At 40.1% G+C, this 13,683-nt stretch overlaps 1 protein-coding gene across 9 annotated transcripts in view; it reads left to right on the top strand.

Moving 5' to 3' along the window:
- Nucleotides 1-13,683, top strand: part of eya4 (EYA transcriptional coactivator and phosphatase 4) — a 209,906-nt gene that overhangs the window by 71,906 nt on the left and 124,317 nt on the right. For 6 of the 9 annotated variants that reach the window (XM_007903513.2, XM_042332970.1, XM_042332969.1 and 3 more), the window contains exon 2: nucleotides 3,246-3,364. The exons of 2 other annotated variants lie outside the window; for them this stretch is intronic. The gene's annotated coding sequence lies outside the window, so the exon portion shown is untranslated. Of the gene's footprint in view, nucleotides 1-3,245; nucleotides 3,375-13,683 lie in introns of all 9 variants that reach the window. One more of the 9 variants, XM_042332966.1, reaches the window with a different exon arrangement.

Genomic DNA, 13,683 nt, shown 5'->3' with positions numbered 1-13,683 from the left:
CACATGCTCTGTTTTGTCGCAAGGTCACATTACCGCAGCATTGTATTGTTACCGATTTGCTTTCATTATGAAAGTGACCAGCAGCTGTTTTGATTTAAGAAATCATCTGATGTTGTGTTAAACTTTTATAGAGTTTTAGGCCAATTTTACAGTTTGTTGTACAAACTAATGCATGTCATGTGCTGGTTACTGCTGTAAAGTGACCCAATACTGTGGCTGGTCACCTTTATTACATTTCTTTCAATTTGGACCATGGCACCTCATTCTCTCATTCCTTGTCATAGGATCAAGGGGAAACGAATGTTTTGGGTATCCATTGCTGAGTTGCCAAGTTACAGAAACAAATTTCGTTGAGGTTGGTTACCTTGTCCTGCAATCTCCACCCCAATCATTCCACAAAGTAAATTGCATATGTTTAGTGCTGGAATTGTACGTTTTAAGACCAGCAAAGATTTCGCACAAATTGTTTTTAAGACGTTTTCTGCACGTCCAGGCACAAAGGTCTGTCATTTTAAATGCAAAGATTACATAAGAGTTTGGATAATTTCAGTGAGTTTACGAAAAGATCCCTACAAACTGTGGGAGGGTTGAGAGGGAGAGGGGAGAGTGAAACTCTATACCTGCTGCTGTGCATATATAAAAAAGCATATTTGATGAAAAGTATGTGAGTATTAGCAAATGAAAGTGAACTCTAAAGTAGCAGTGCTGCTGCATGCAAAATTTTGTTATGAAAAGACAATCAAACGCGTTGTTTCCTGATAACAAAGAAAGTTAAAGTTGCCATGATCTGCTTCCAAGCAGTTCTCAAATTTTATTTTGTAGCAATTCTCAATCCTAGGACTTTACGACACTGAAGAAGGCCATTTAGCCGATGATCTCCATTCTGGCTTTGAAAGAGCAGTCCATTGAGCCCCATTTATCTTCCTTTTTACTCCTTGCCTCTTCAGATTGCTCCTTGTTAGATACCTATCCAGCTCCTTTTTGAAAATGAATAAGGATCCAGTCTCGACCATTGTTTCTAGCAGGGCATTCCACATCCTAACAATGTTCTGTGTAAAATTGATTACTCCTAATCTTCCCGCTTTGATCCTTTGGTAACTATCTTACATTGTGAGTTTAAGATATCATTGACTTACCAAACAGTGGAAATAATTTCTTCCTATCAACTCTATCAAAAGCCCTCTGGCTGGTCTCCATTCAGCCTTCTCTGTTGCAATAAAAATAGGCCCGAGTCTTGCAGTCCCAAGTATGATCCTAGTAAATCTCTGCAACCTTTCTATGACCATGACGACAACAACAACAAGATTCCATTTATAGAGCGCCTTTCACGTCCCAAGGTGCTGGACAGTTGGGTCAGGACCCGAGCAGGGGGGAAATGGTCAGGGTGAGGGGAGGGAAGGGAGGAAGCGGGGAGGGCTAGAGAGTCGAGAGGGGAGCTGAAGGCACGGTCAAAGCGAAAGGTCTTGAGACCGGCCTTGAAGGAGGAAAGGGAGGAAGCAAGGAGAAGGCACTGGGGGATAGAGTTCCAGAGCCTCGGGGCTGAGAGGCTGAAGGCCCGGCCACCGATGGTAGGGCGGTTGGGGCGGGGGATGTGGAGCAGACCGGAGCCAGAGGAATGGAGGGTACGGGCGGGTAGGTAGGGGGATAGTAGGTCGGAGAGGTAGGAGGGAGCGAGGCCGTGAATGGCCTTGTAGGTGAGGATGAGGATCTTGAATTCAATCCTCTGGGGGATGGGGAGCCAGTGGAGGCGAGCGAGGGTGGGAGTGATGTGGTCCCGAAGCCTGGTGCGGGACAGTACACGAGCTGCAGAGTTCTGAATGACCTGCAGCTTGTGGAGGGAGGTGCCGGGAAGGCCGGCGAGGAGAGAGTTCCCATAGTCCAGCCTTGAGGTGATAAAGGCGTGGACCAGAATTCCCGCAGCGTTAGGGGTGAGGTAGTGCCATAGTCTGGCAATGTTTCAGAGGTGATGGAAGGCAGTGCCAGTTGTGGGGCAGATATGAGGAAGAAAGGACACCTCAGGGTCGAACAGAACGCCGAGGTTCCTGACTGGCTTTGAGAGGTGGAGAGTGCAGCCTTGGATGCTGATGCTGTCAGCGCCTGAGGTGCGGAGGCGCTGACATGAGCCAATCAGGAGGGCCTCAGTTTTGCGCACGTTGAGCTGAAGAACGTTGTCTCTTGTCCAGGACTCGATGTCGGACAGGCAGGCTGTCAGGACATCGGTGGTCGTGGAGTTAAGGATAGAGAAGGAAAGGTAGAGTTGGGTGTCATCCGCATACATGTGGAAGTTAACCCCATGTCTGCGGATGATGTCACCAAGGGGGAGCATATAGAGGGTGAAGAGGAGGGGACCGAGGACAGAGCCCTGAGGGACACGCACGAGACAATGCGGGGGCTGGAGGAGAAGCCATTCGTGGAAACAAAGTGAAGACGGTGGGAGAGGTACGACCTAAACCACTCAAGGACAGGGCCTTGAAGGTTGAGGTGGGAGGACAAGCGGTGGAGGAGGATAGCGTGTTCGACCATATCGAATGCTACCGATAGGTCGAGGAGGACGAGGAGGCAGAGGGAGCCCTGGTCGCAGATGGTCAAGATGTCATTAGTGACCTTGACCAGGGCAGTTTCTGTGCTATGGGCAGCACGGAAACCCGACTGAAGGGGTTCAAATAATGCATGGGTGGAGAGGAAAGAGCGCAGCTGGGAGGCAACAACATTATTACATTATTATTACATTAATGCCACACATTCTCCCTTTCCTTCTTTATTTTCAGCTTTTTATTTCTTTCAAAACTGCCTTTTTTCTGTTTGCAAACTATGTATTCTATACATTTGCTGATATTGTTCTTCATTGTTTACTTGAGGCAGATATTGTAGTTGTAGGACAAATGTAAGTAACATTTTAAAGATCTCACAAGCAAGATTTTAAAATTCTGTACACTCATCTGTAAGATTTACTTTGCCACAGCGCTGCAAAAACACTGCTCATCCAACTATTTTTTTACCTTGAAAGGATCATGTGTACATAATGAAAGCACGTTGCCTTGATGGTTGTTATCTAGCAGTCCAAAACAAAAGGCACTCATTTATTTTCGACAAGTTCTTGGAACCTGTTCATTGGGACAGATGCTGGTAGAAATTGCAAGAGATTTTTGGGCTGTTGGAATTCTAGTGATCAGTAATCCCCTGTGGATGATGTAATCGTAAAAATGGTCTGTCAGAATAAACAGCCAGAATGTTTTTATTTATAGGTTATTTTCATGGTGACAAGTGAGAATTGGAGGAAAGATGAATAGAAGGTTAGGAAAATGGATGTGAGCCAGAAAGGGACAGCTGTGGACAAGGACGGACATAGGTGGGGAAGACCAAAGTAAGAAACGGTTTGTAGCAACATCAATATAGAGCCTTCGCTTTCAACAGCTTTTCTCATCATTTTGGTCACATACCAAAGTAGCCTATTAATGCTTAAAGACGTCCCTAGCACAGTGGAAATAATGTTTATAAATGAGCCATTTTAATATATAAACAATTCAGGGAGTATCAGCTGTTGCCTTGTTTATACCCCAGTTGTTTTTTTTCCAACATGCTTTACAGCTCTGAAGTTAGAAAACTGAATGTTCAGACTTCTAAGAATGTGCAGTTTATAATTTTTAGATAATATGGACGGATAAAGTGTCTGTGTGGACCAAAATACAATCTAATATGAGATTATCTCAAGATTATTTTAGTCACATTGTCCAGTTCTTAGATAATGTCACTATGTAAAGTATTATTACTATCTGAGTTTAACTTTTCATTTCACTGGCATTATACCTAATGTTTACTTTAAATTCAAAGAACTCACTTATTGAAGGGCCTTCGACAGGCACCAGAACGGAAGTTGTATCCGATATCAACAGGAACGAAGAATGTGAAGCAGAGCAGTTTCAGAATAATGTGTTAATTTGGCCTTTCTGGAGGAGCTTGTTCAATTGTTGCTGATAAACAGCCTAAATATTGGAATTGTGCAGCCTTGATCTACTTTACCTGCATTAATCTCACTTGCAGAACTACTGCGGTTTCTACACAAACCCTGTTTTGAGAGTTTATTTTCTACTGTTGCCTCTATTAGACTTATCAGATGTGTGACGCATATTAAATTGCAATTATGTACTTGGCAAATTTCAGATCCAAATTGTGTCATCGTGACTCTTTACAAATTTGGAATAAATGAAAGTGGAAAATTGCTTCCTAAAATAATTTCATTCTCAATAAATAAACAAATAAATAAATACCAGTTTTATTACATGGAAATGTTACACGAATTGTCAAATGAACTTTATTTGGACTGTGTCCATTGTTTACTCCATTTTAAACAGGACATAAATGTTTTATAACAGATCAGTCTGTTGTGTCAATACTGGCTTTTGATAATGGTTAAAATCCATTTGTTTTGTTTTAGCTGGTTGGACTCCAGCAATATCCCTACGCACACGCTGGGGTCCCCAAGCTTTGGCTTTTGCCAGACTGCGCCTAATACTTTCCTAAATTAGGTAAGAGATTGTGTTCCTAAGAGGAGAGAGTGTTCATTCCATTTCCAGACAAAGAGAAATTTTCATGCGTTGGTAACAAACCAATTGAATTCTGTATTGTTTGGATACTCTTAAGCATAGTGATGTGTTTCCACACCCTATTGACCCAAAAAACATTGTAACAATGGTGCAAATTCATGGAAGGAAATACTCCAACACAAAGAGCACCTAAAACCCATGGTGCTGAACATTAATAATCCTGTGTTGAGACAGTATAGCTGAGAGCAAAGTAATGTGGAGAGGGAAGTTTAAGTTACTTTTTCGTCTGCACTTTGGAGCCAATCCCCAACACCCAAATTTTAACATGTTCATTTTTTTTCAAATGTTAATAAAAATGATCAACTTTTCAAAAAAGCTCCATTGAAAGGACATTCGAGAGCAGAAAGTGTGCCCAGTGACATTTATACCCGGTGAGCACAAACAATAATTCTCCTAAAACGATGTCAGAATTTCAGAGAATTGTGAAAATTGTCCTCAAAGTGATGTTTGGCTTCAGTGTGATTCTCATTCCCTTAGATACTAGGATAGCAGAACATAACAGAAGTCCCAGCGAAGGCACTATATAATAAATATTAATCATTGCATTTGATATTGCACTATCATGTCGGAGAAACATCTCAAAGCATCACTGGATGTTACTTTAAAATCTAGTGAATGTGTATTTCCTCAGGCAAACACGGCAGTGTCCCACAAACAGCCATGAAGTCAATGACCAATTTTATTTGTGGGATTGTTGGCCAGGACACTGGGAGAAACTCACTTCTCTTTTCAAACAATGTCATGGGATCTTTAGCTCTGCCTGAACAAGCAGATGGGACCTTGGTTTAACATTCCATTCCAAGGACAGCACCTCTGACAATGCACCACTGTCGGTGTATTGAGACAGGAGCTCAAGGTCCCGGGCTTTACATCAGAGGCATTTTGACTCAGTAAGCGATCTGGGACACTACCCTGTGTGAGGGGTGCTATATAAATGCAAGTTGTTGTTGAGTGGTACCAACTGAGCCAGGCTGATGCCTTTATGACAATTTTCTCAAATAGGAAATATCTATCTTAAGATAATAATAATACATATGTATTACATTTACAGTGAAGTGAGTTCATTCATGTCCCCATCTACTTTCTCCCAGTGTAATTAAATTCTGGAAATCCATGGTAACATTATCATTCTTGATGACATTCTGAGTACCATGTTACTGCTTTGCACATGGGTTTTGAAAATTTAAAGCGTAATTGATTATGGTCAACAATCCCCACCATCTTAAATGTTTTATTGAACTCAGATGTGTTCAACTTTCATGGCAAAATTTGGAAGGGAGTGAAAAAATTGTTTTGAACTGAACAGAATGCATGGTTGGTGTGAACCACTGACTCACAAAGGAAATCTTGAACATTGCTCCACTCTACTGGTGGCTCCCCTCAGTTTACAAGTTTAGGTGGTTTGAGTCTGCTTCACTTTCCTTAAGTGCAGATTTGTAAGAGCTGCACCTAACCCCAACATGATGGGCTTCTACATGTGTGACACTCGGCTGACCACTCAAAAAATCCTGTTGACAATATTTTAAGAGATCCTAGTAAGTGTGGGCCCATAACAAACTGCCCACAATAAAATGAGATGAGAATAGGATGAAATTGTTTTTCAGTGATATTCAAAATGTAAACTGTGAGGAAGTTTCAACAACGACAAATTACATTTATATAGAGCTTTTCATGTCAGGAGGATGTCCCAAGTCACTGGCCTTTCCTACCAATTATGAAATCAAACTTGGAATAGTGTGTCATAGTGTAACATCTAACCCAGCCTGCATCAGTTAAGGGACATCATATTGTAGTTCTGTGGTGTTCTGCCCATTTTTGTCAGGAATGGCAGGGGAAGGGGAAAAAAGCTCATTTTTTGAACACTTAAGACAGGTAGGGCCCACTCTTACCTGAATAAAAANGTTTAACTTTGAATTTAAATATTTTATTTGGAGTACTTCAAACCCCCTTCATCAAATCCAATCCTACACAGTGCTGTACTCCAGGCTATAAACGAAAAAGTGAAATTAAACACAGCGGATGCATAGTCAGGTTTCTATATCCTGTTTCTCCCAGGATGCAGGTATAACACGTATCACATGCGGTTAAAAAAAAATCTGAAACATGATATGAAATGTTAACAGTGAATATGTGTCCTCTTTCGCCCTGTAATATATAAACACTTCAATTGGAATGGGAAGTTTATTCCACAAATGGCAGCAAGCAAGCTAGCAATCCTATGACCAGAATACCGTACAATAAATGGGTTCACCCTTCCAAAGTTTCGCAAGCTTAAAGGGAAGAACAGCTATTGAAACAGTACCAGTCATCTGAAACAGCAGCAGTGAGAACCATTAAAGATCTTTGAGATTTACAGACATAAATTATCCTGGCTAATTTTTACAGTGCAATTTTATAGGAAAACTAAAACACAGATTAAGACCATTTTTTATTATTACTGTAGGGGTCAATATTGCAGTATGTTTAAACGCATTCTGTTCCTTATTTATGGAATATCATTAAAATGCCTTTCTGCCACACACACCCCACAAACACATATTTTTTAATTTGTTGGTGCACAAAAACAGCTGAGAAGCCCTGAAGTGCCATATTGAATTCCCACTTAGCTGGGATTGTTGGAAACACCAAACGTGATCTTAACTTAATCAGCAATAAGCCTTTAAAATAAGGCCAGAAAGGCCGTTTTCCATGTTCGTAGCAGACAAAGGAAGCCAATGGGAATGGGAACCCAACTGTATTGATTGCTCTGTTTTAGAAGATGTGTAGAGTTTATTTAGGACACATTTTAACACTATTCCAGGAATGCAATGGGTTTAGGAATACCACAGCCATTTTGATTTCATAATTGGTAGGAAAGGCCAGTGACTTGGGACATCCTCCTGACATGAAAAGCTCTTTAATTTTTGTCGGGAAAGACATTTGCACATCAATTTAAATCTTCTGAAGAAATGAGAAATTCACCCTATTTGGCTGGGATAGGTATATTTGATTTCTGTGTGGTTTCTTTCAGTGTAATGCTAAGAAAGTTGAATATATCTGCTGGAAACACATTGGGTTTTAATGAAAAGTGAAAGAATATTTCTGTTGAAAATATCTGAAAAAAGAATAGCCAGAAGATAATTTACTTTATTTATAGACGTTTCTCCTTTCAGTAGCTACCATAATGTTGAGTTTCGGAAAAAAAATTGTCACAGTGATTTTTACCAACTTCATTGTCAGTGTTCCTGAAAGTCACAAAGGTCAGATTTTTAGGAGTATGTGAGCTCTCTGCAACAGTAGTACCGGACAACGTGTAGTATGGCTCATACGCCACTTTCTGTTATGTGCCCACAGGGCATAATGCTGCTCAAGGTATATTTTTCATGTAGATCAATGGCATGCGAGCAGTAATTGTCACTAACTGTTGGTTTTCCACATGAATTTAAAGAGTGATGTTACAACCAAGAACATGTTAACAACGGGTATGTGAGACACCCTGGAGTCTGATGCCTATTGGATAGTACTACTGTCCAGTGCTTTTGGGCAGTGTTGCTGCTGTCTGGTGGCTCTGGGGCAGTACTGCTGGAGGCTGGCGCCTATTATTGCAGGTATTAAAGAATAATAATAATCCTTACATTTAGTATACCAACTTTCACATCGGGAGGACATCCCAAAGCACTTCACAGGATAAGCTGTAAAGTTTAGTTGCTGTGTGTTTTGGGAATGAACGTAGAAATCAATTTACACATAACAATATCCCATAAACAGCCTTTGGAGTGAATGACCAATTTGATTTGGGAATTTTTGGACATGACAGCAAGAGAAACTCCTTTCTCTTTTGAAATAGTGCAATGGGATCTTTAACATCCACCTGAACAGGCTGACAGGGTAAGGTCTCATCGAGGGGTGGCATCTTCACAACGTAGCACACCCTGAATGGAGGTTATTTTAGATTATGAGTCCCAAGTCCTGAGGTATAATTTATACCAGTGGTATATTTTTAAAAAAGTCATAATATTTAGGGAGGGGTAAGAGTCAAAGACCTCTGCATAAACAGAAAGATTAAGCCGATTGGGGGCTGTGAGTGGAAAATTCTGAGTGGCACCCACAGTCTGCCAATATCCAGTGCCTTCAATGTGTTGGAAAGGGATGCTGTTGTCTATCTGCTTCAAGATCTCTGCCATGTGAGTTCAGTTCCTCCCAATTCGGATTTGATGTTTGCATTGTGCATAGACTCACTAAATGGAAAATCATCATTCTCATTCCCCCCAACAGCAACAACAACAGCATTTTGCAAGCACTGTCCATTCTATACTCCATTCGCCACAGCATTTCAATAGGTAAAATTGCTGGCTTCAGCATCACCAGTTTTTTTAAACTGGTACCAACAGTACAGATTCCAAAGATAAGCCCAAAGGGTTGCTTGCTTTGCATACTCAGTCAAGAATGGAGGACCATTAAAATAAAATTCTCCCGATATAGCAGGTGAAGACAAAATACTCTCAACAGCTGTCAATACCTGTTCCAGACACTGTACCTCAGTCCCATATTGCTTCTGAAAGGATCACCGTCCCTGCATTTATTTATATACTTAGTTCTATTAAAAGCAACTTGTATCAAAACAGAGAGGCAGCAGTGCATCTCTTGCTGCTCAGGCTGCCGTCACTTTCACAGTACATTCTGCGATTCTCTACACACGGGGTAGGGGGGTGTTGGGGGATGTATTTTATTTTGGATCCAAAACAAATTGTCTGGGTCCAGGAAATACTGTACTACCCAAACAATCCAAATGTTGGACTTTTTGTATTCTAAACCTTTCTTGGGATTCATTTGGGGTTCTGTGCAGTCCTGTAGCTCAGTGGTTAGAGCACTCACTTTGCAAGTGAGAGACCTGAGTTCAATTCCAGTCAGGGCGAAACCTTGGGCAAGTTTCCTTACTCCACACGTCTAATAATAATCCCTCCAAAAAAACAAAACAATAATAAATTGGTCATTTTCAATCCATATGACTGTTTGTGGGACATTGCTGTGCGCAATTGGCTGCCGCGTTCGCCCACAAATATACAGTCAATTCACTTTACAGTGTGTTCTGTGAAGCGCTTTGGGACGTCCTCCCGACGTGAAAAGCGCTATATCAAATGCAAGGATTATTATTATTATTATTTACTTTGAAACCTTTAACATCCCCACCTCATTAAAATGAATGAGAACTCAGCTTTAACCCTTTAGCTGCCAATTCATTCCAAAGGATTTTATGCAAGATCATTCCAGGTTTTCATTGAAATTCCTGTTATGTCGTTCCACTGATAATTTCCTGGCAATTTGAAGGATTCCCGCACTTGAATTAAAATTTTAATTCTCAGGATTCTTGATGACAAGCTATGCAGCTTTAGCTGGTTAGACTCCAGCAGTACCCCAACAAACACTCTGGGGTCCCCAACCTTGGCTCCTGCCAACCTGAGCCTAATACTTTCTGGAATTAGGTAAGCAGGATATGTCCCTCCAGGGAGAGAGTGCGCATTCCATTGTAATAGTCTATCTCTGGGATTTCCACGTGTAGGTGGGATGCATGGAAATCTCAGTTTGGTTTGGATATTCTTAAGCATGGGGATGGCTTTCCGCATGGTTCAGGCACCTGGCTGACCAAACAAAACTGTAGTGAACTGGCCTAAATACTGTATCTGTGTGTCTATGTTTTGTATCCATAAATAACTATTAACAATTCTATCCCTTTTTTACTCTGTAAAAGTTTGGCTTGCATATTGTATGAATTTTGATTTATTTTGTAATGGCAATGTTGAGCACATTATTAATTTGGATATTGGAAATTATATAATTACACAATAAGGTCTTTAGCCAGCAAATCCATCTTTAACAAGATAACATTTTAAGGTGGTTGACTATTGGAATAAAATGTGCTGAAAAGGTGTCAAATCATCGCTTTCAAACAAGTAAAGGACACTATTATTTCTGTAAACTTCTATTCAATAATAATGTTCAAGGTAAAATTTAAAATGCAAATTTTAATATAAACTGTTCAAGTAACTATTCACTAACCATTAATACTTATGTTTTTAAAATTAAAAAAAGACTTTCCGGTCTCCTCCGAAGGCATAGGTTGTAAATCCATTATTTAGTCACTAAATAATGTTGTTATAAATAGTACTACTGAGCCATCAAGACCTGGAAAGTCCCAGTATCCATGCCTGGTCTCTGCTCAGTTATTAGATCAAGGACAGCTCTGTGCTTCAGAGCCATCTCCCCTGTGGGTAGAGACTCGTGTGGAGTATAAACACCAGCACGAACTAGCTGAGCTGAATGGCCTGTTTCCATGATGTACAATCTGTAAACATTTAGGATGCTACAAATGGTCAAAGCTAGGGTTCCTGCACCTGATTACCATCCAGGAAACCCTGGAGTTAGCAATGATTGTGATGGTCCCAGGGTTGCAATAACCTACCAGCCTCTATCGGAGTCTAAATTTAATATGCAGTACCCAGGTGACCCCACTTCCCGTCCTCAGTAACACTCTCGAAGTAACTGTCTATGAACCCATATCACTTATTCAACTTTTTGGCTCACAAGATCTGGATAGGATCGAGGTTTTACTTTGAGTATTTAGTTTCAGAAAAAGCAGCTATCACAGTAACTGGCAAACTAAAGCCTCAATCCGTGAGCTGGAAGTTGAATGTGTGACCCATTATGAATGATGCAGGGGAGAGAGAGAGCAGCCAGGGAGCATCCAGGTCATCTATTTCTATATTTAAGTTGCAAGTTTAACCCTACTGTCACACCCTACAAAGTATATTGTTTCATCAGGAAGATCCTTTAATCACTTGATGCTAACAAAAGGAGCATTGTGATATGTATTGCCTATCACTGAGCAAAAATGTCACCATTTAAAATATGATATAGTGCCTTGTGGAGTCGTGTAGCTTAGTGGTTAGAGTACTCGCCTCGCAAGCAAGAAGACCTGGGTTCTATTTCCGGACACTGCAAGATTTTGGGCAAGGACCTGATAAGGCACTAAATGAAATGCAAGGATTATTATTATTATTATTATTATTATCACCTCTTTGAAATTCTTCAAAGCGCTTCACAGAATATACTGTAAAGTGAATTAATTTTATATTTTGTGGGCGAAATGCGGCAACCAATTGCACACAGCAGTGTCCCACAAACAGTCCTGGATTGAGAGACCAAACATTTTTATTTATTTGAAAATTCCACGTTTGGTTAAGATTCTAGGAGAGATATAAATGAAGCTATCTGTTAAATAGGGCACTTTATCTGTGTTCATTATATTATCACTTTAACATTTTACTATGCTCTGTTTATAGGGTTGTTGTCTTCGCCCTGTAAGTCGATAATTTAGGTGCATTCACGTTTTTGTGGATTTTAGGGAACGATGAAGTGATTCAGAATTGTTTTCTTTAAAAAGAATCCAAAATGGAACATCTTACCAAAAGGCAGTGAGGGAACATAGATAGTCCAAGCTTCTCATGAAATATACAAGTTTGGAACAGTTTGAAACAAAATTACCATTCATGATAATATCATACATTCAGCATAACATCATAAAGTGCTGCTAATTTCAGTATAACCTGATTGATTTTATGATATTCTCCCTGGCAGATTTTACAAAGTTTGTGAAATTCTGATAACCTTGAATATGTACTTAGATCCAACAAAGTTATTATTGCCGATTAACTTTGCTACATTGAACATTATTTGGAGATTTGACATAAAATGCAGAGAAAAAGACAGCTTGTAGGTTATAGTTAATGCGAGAACATTGTGGAACACAGCATTGAACCAAAGGCAATGGGAACATAAACAATTAGTAACATAACGTGTATGTTCACAGCTACATTGCTGTTTACTACATTTAACAGTTAGTAGTGGAACTGTATTTTTCACTCAGCATTTTGTTATTTCATGTGTTGTAGATTATGGATTATCTTGTTATTTTATCAAATGGAAAACTGAGACAATACTACTTTTTCGTATAGTTCTGTTGAAACTGCATCCAGTGACTTCTTACTCCCAAGATTTAATTTGATGACAATTAACATTTCTCAAGAAGTATCTCTTTTAAGCAGTAGGGCTGAAACAATTGTGTGCATTTTTCCAGGTAATAAATCTAATATCAGTAAAACGAAAGGGATTGCGCTACAGTTTTTCCTTGGCCGGCCAGTGACAGATTTACCACTAGTTTTGCTGGTGTTAAGTAGTCTTCTAGCCAAAAATAAAAATGATTCTCTTTCTGGCCAAGCTGAGAGGAGTTTTGGCAGAGGCATGAGCATCTGTGGCCTGCCTGCCATTTTAATAGTGGAAGGAGTGCAGGATCTCAGAATTCTGGGAGAAAATCTTATTGTATAAATCTGGAACAGGAGTGAGGAATATCCTTAATTCCCTGAAATACAGAAACTACATTTTTTATCCAGATGTGCTTCAGCTATTTAGCACTGTGTTAAAATACTTATTATTCTATAAGTCCTCCTTATTGCAATAGTGCAGGATTTTCATGTCAATATTAGAGGAGGACATGGGTATGGAAATTTTCATTAATGCCTGACTAAAGCACCACAAACAGAAAAAGTTCCTTTCAGTCAGGCACCAGACCAACACAGACTGCTGATCCTGCTATGAGGGGCTAATATGGTAGTGTCACGTTGCTACCTTATTCAAAAAAAATTAACAGCCTGTAACTCTCCTTGTGGGTTTGGAATGATCGATTGCTGTTCTTGGACTTTCTAGTTTCGTGGAAGGAGGGGGCTAAATTGGCTCCTTAAACTTTCTGTGGTATGTGAGGCTATTCCTCTATAGTGCTCTTGCATACTTTCAGCGCTGTTGGCATGCCTGATGTGAAGCACACCAGAAATAGACTTTAAGTGAGCCCATTAATATTAATTCAGCCATGTGCTAACCTCCACTTGGCGCTGCCAAATAAGATTCTTTTTACCATGGACTGCTTAATTACCCTAAACCCCATTCCACACATGGCATCATTTAAATTTGGGGGCAGAAAGAAAAGAAAGAACTTACAACTTCATAACAACTTACTATATTGAAATATCTCCAAATGATTCGCAAGTAA

This window comes from Callorhinchus milii, unplaced genomic scaffold (assembly GCF_018977255.1).
Source record: "Callorhinchus milii isolate IMCB2004 unplaced genomic scaffold, IMCB_Cmil_1.0 Scaffold3, whole genome shotgun sequence".
Lineage (NCBI taxonomy): Eukaryota > Metazoa > Chordata > Chondrichthyes > Chimaeriformes > Callorhinchidae > Callorhinchus > Callorhinchus milii.
Note: the sequence above shows the minus strand (reverse complement) of the source record. Positions and strands in the feature narration are given on the sequence as shown.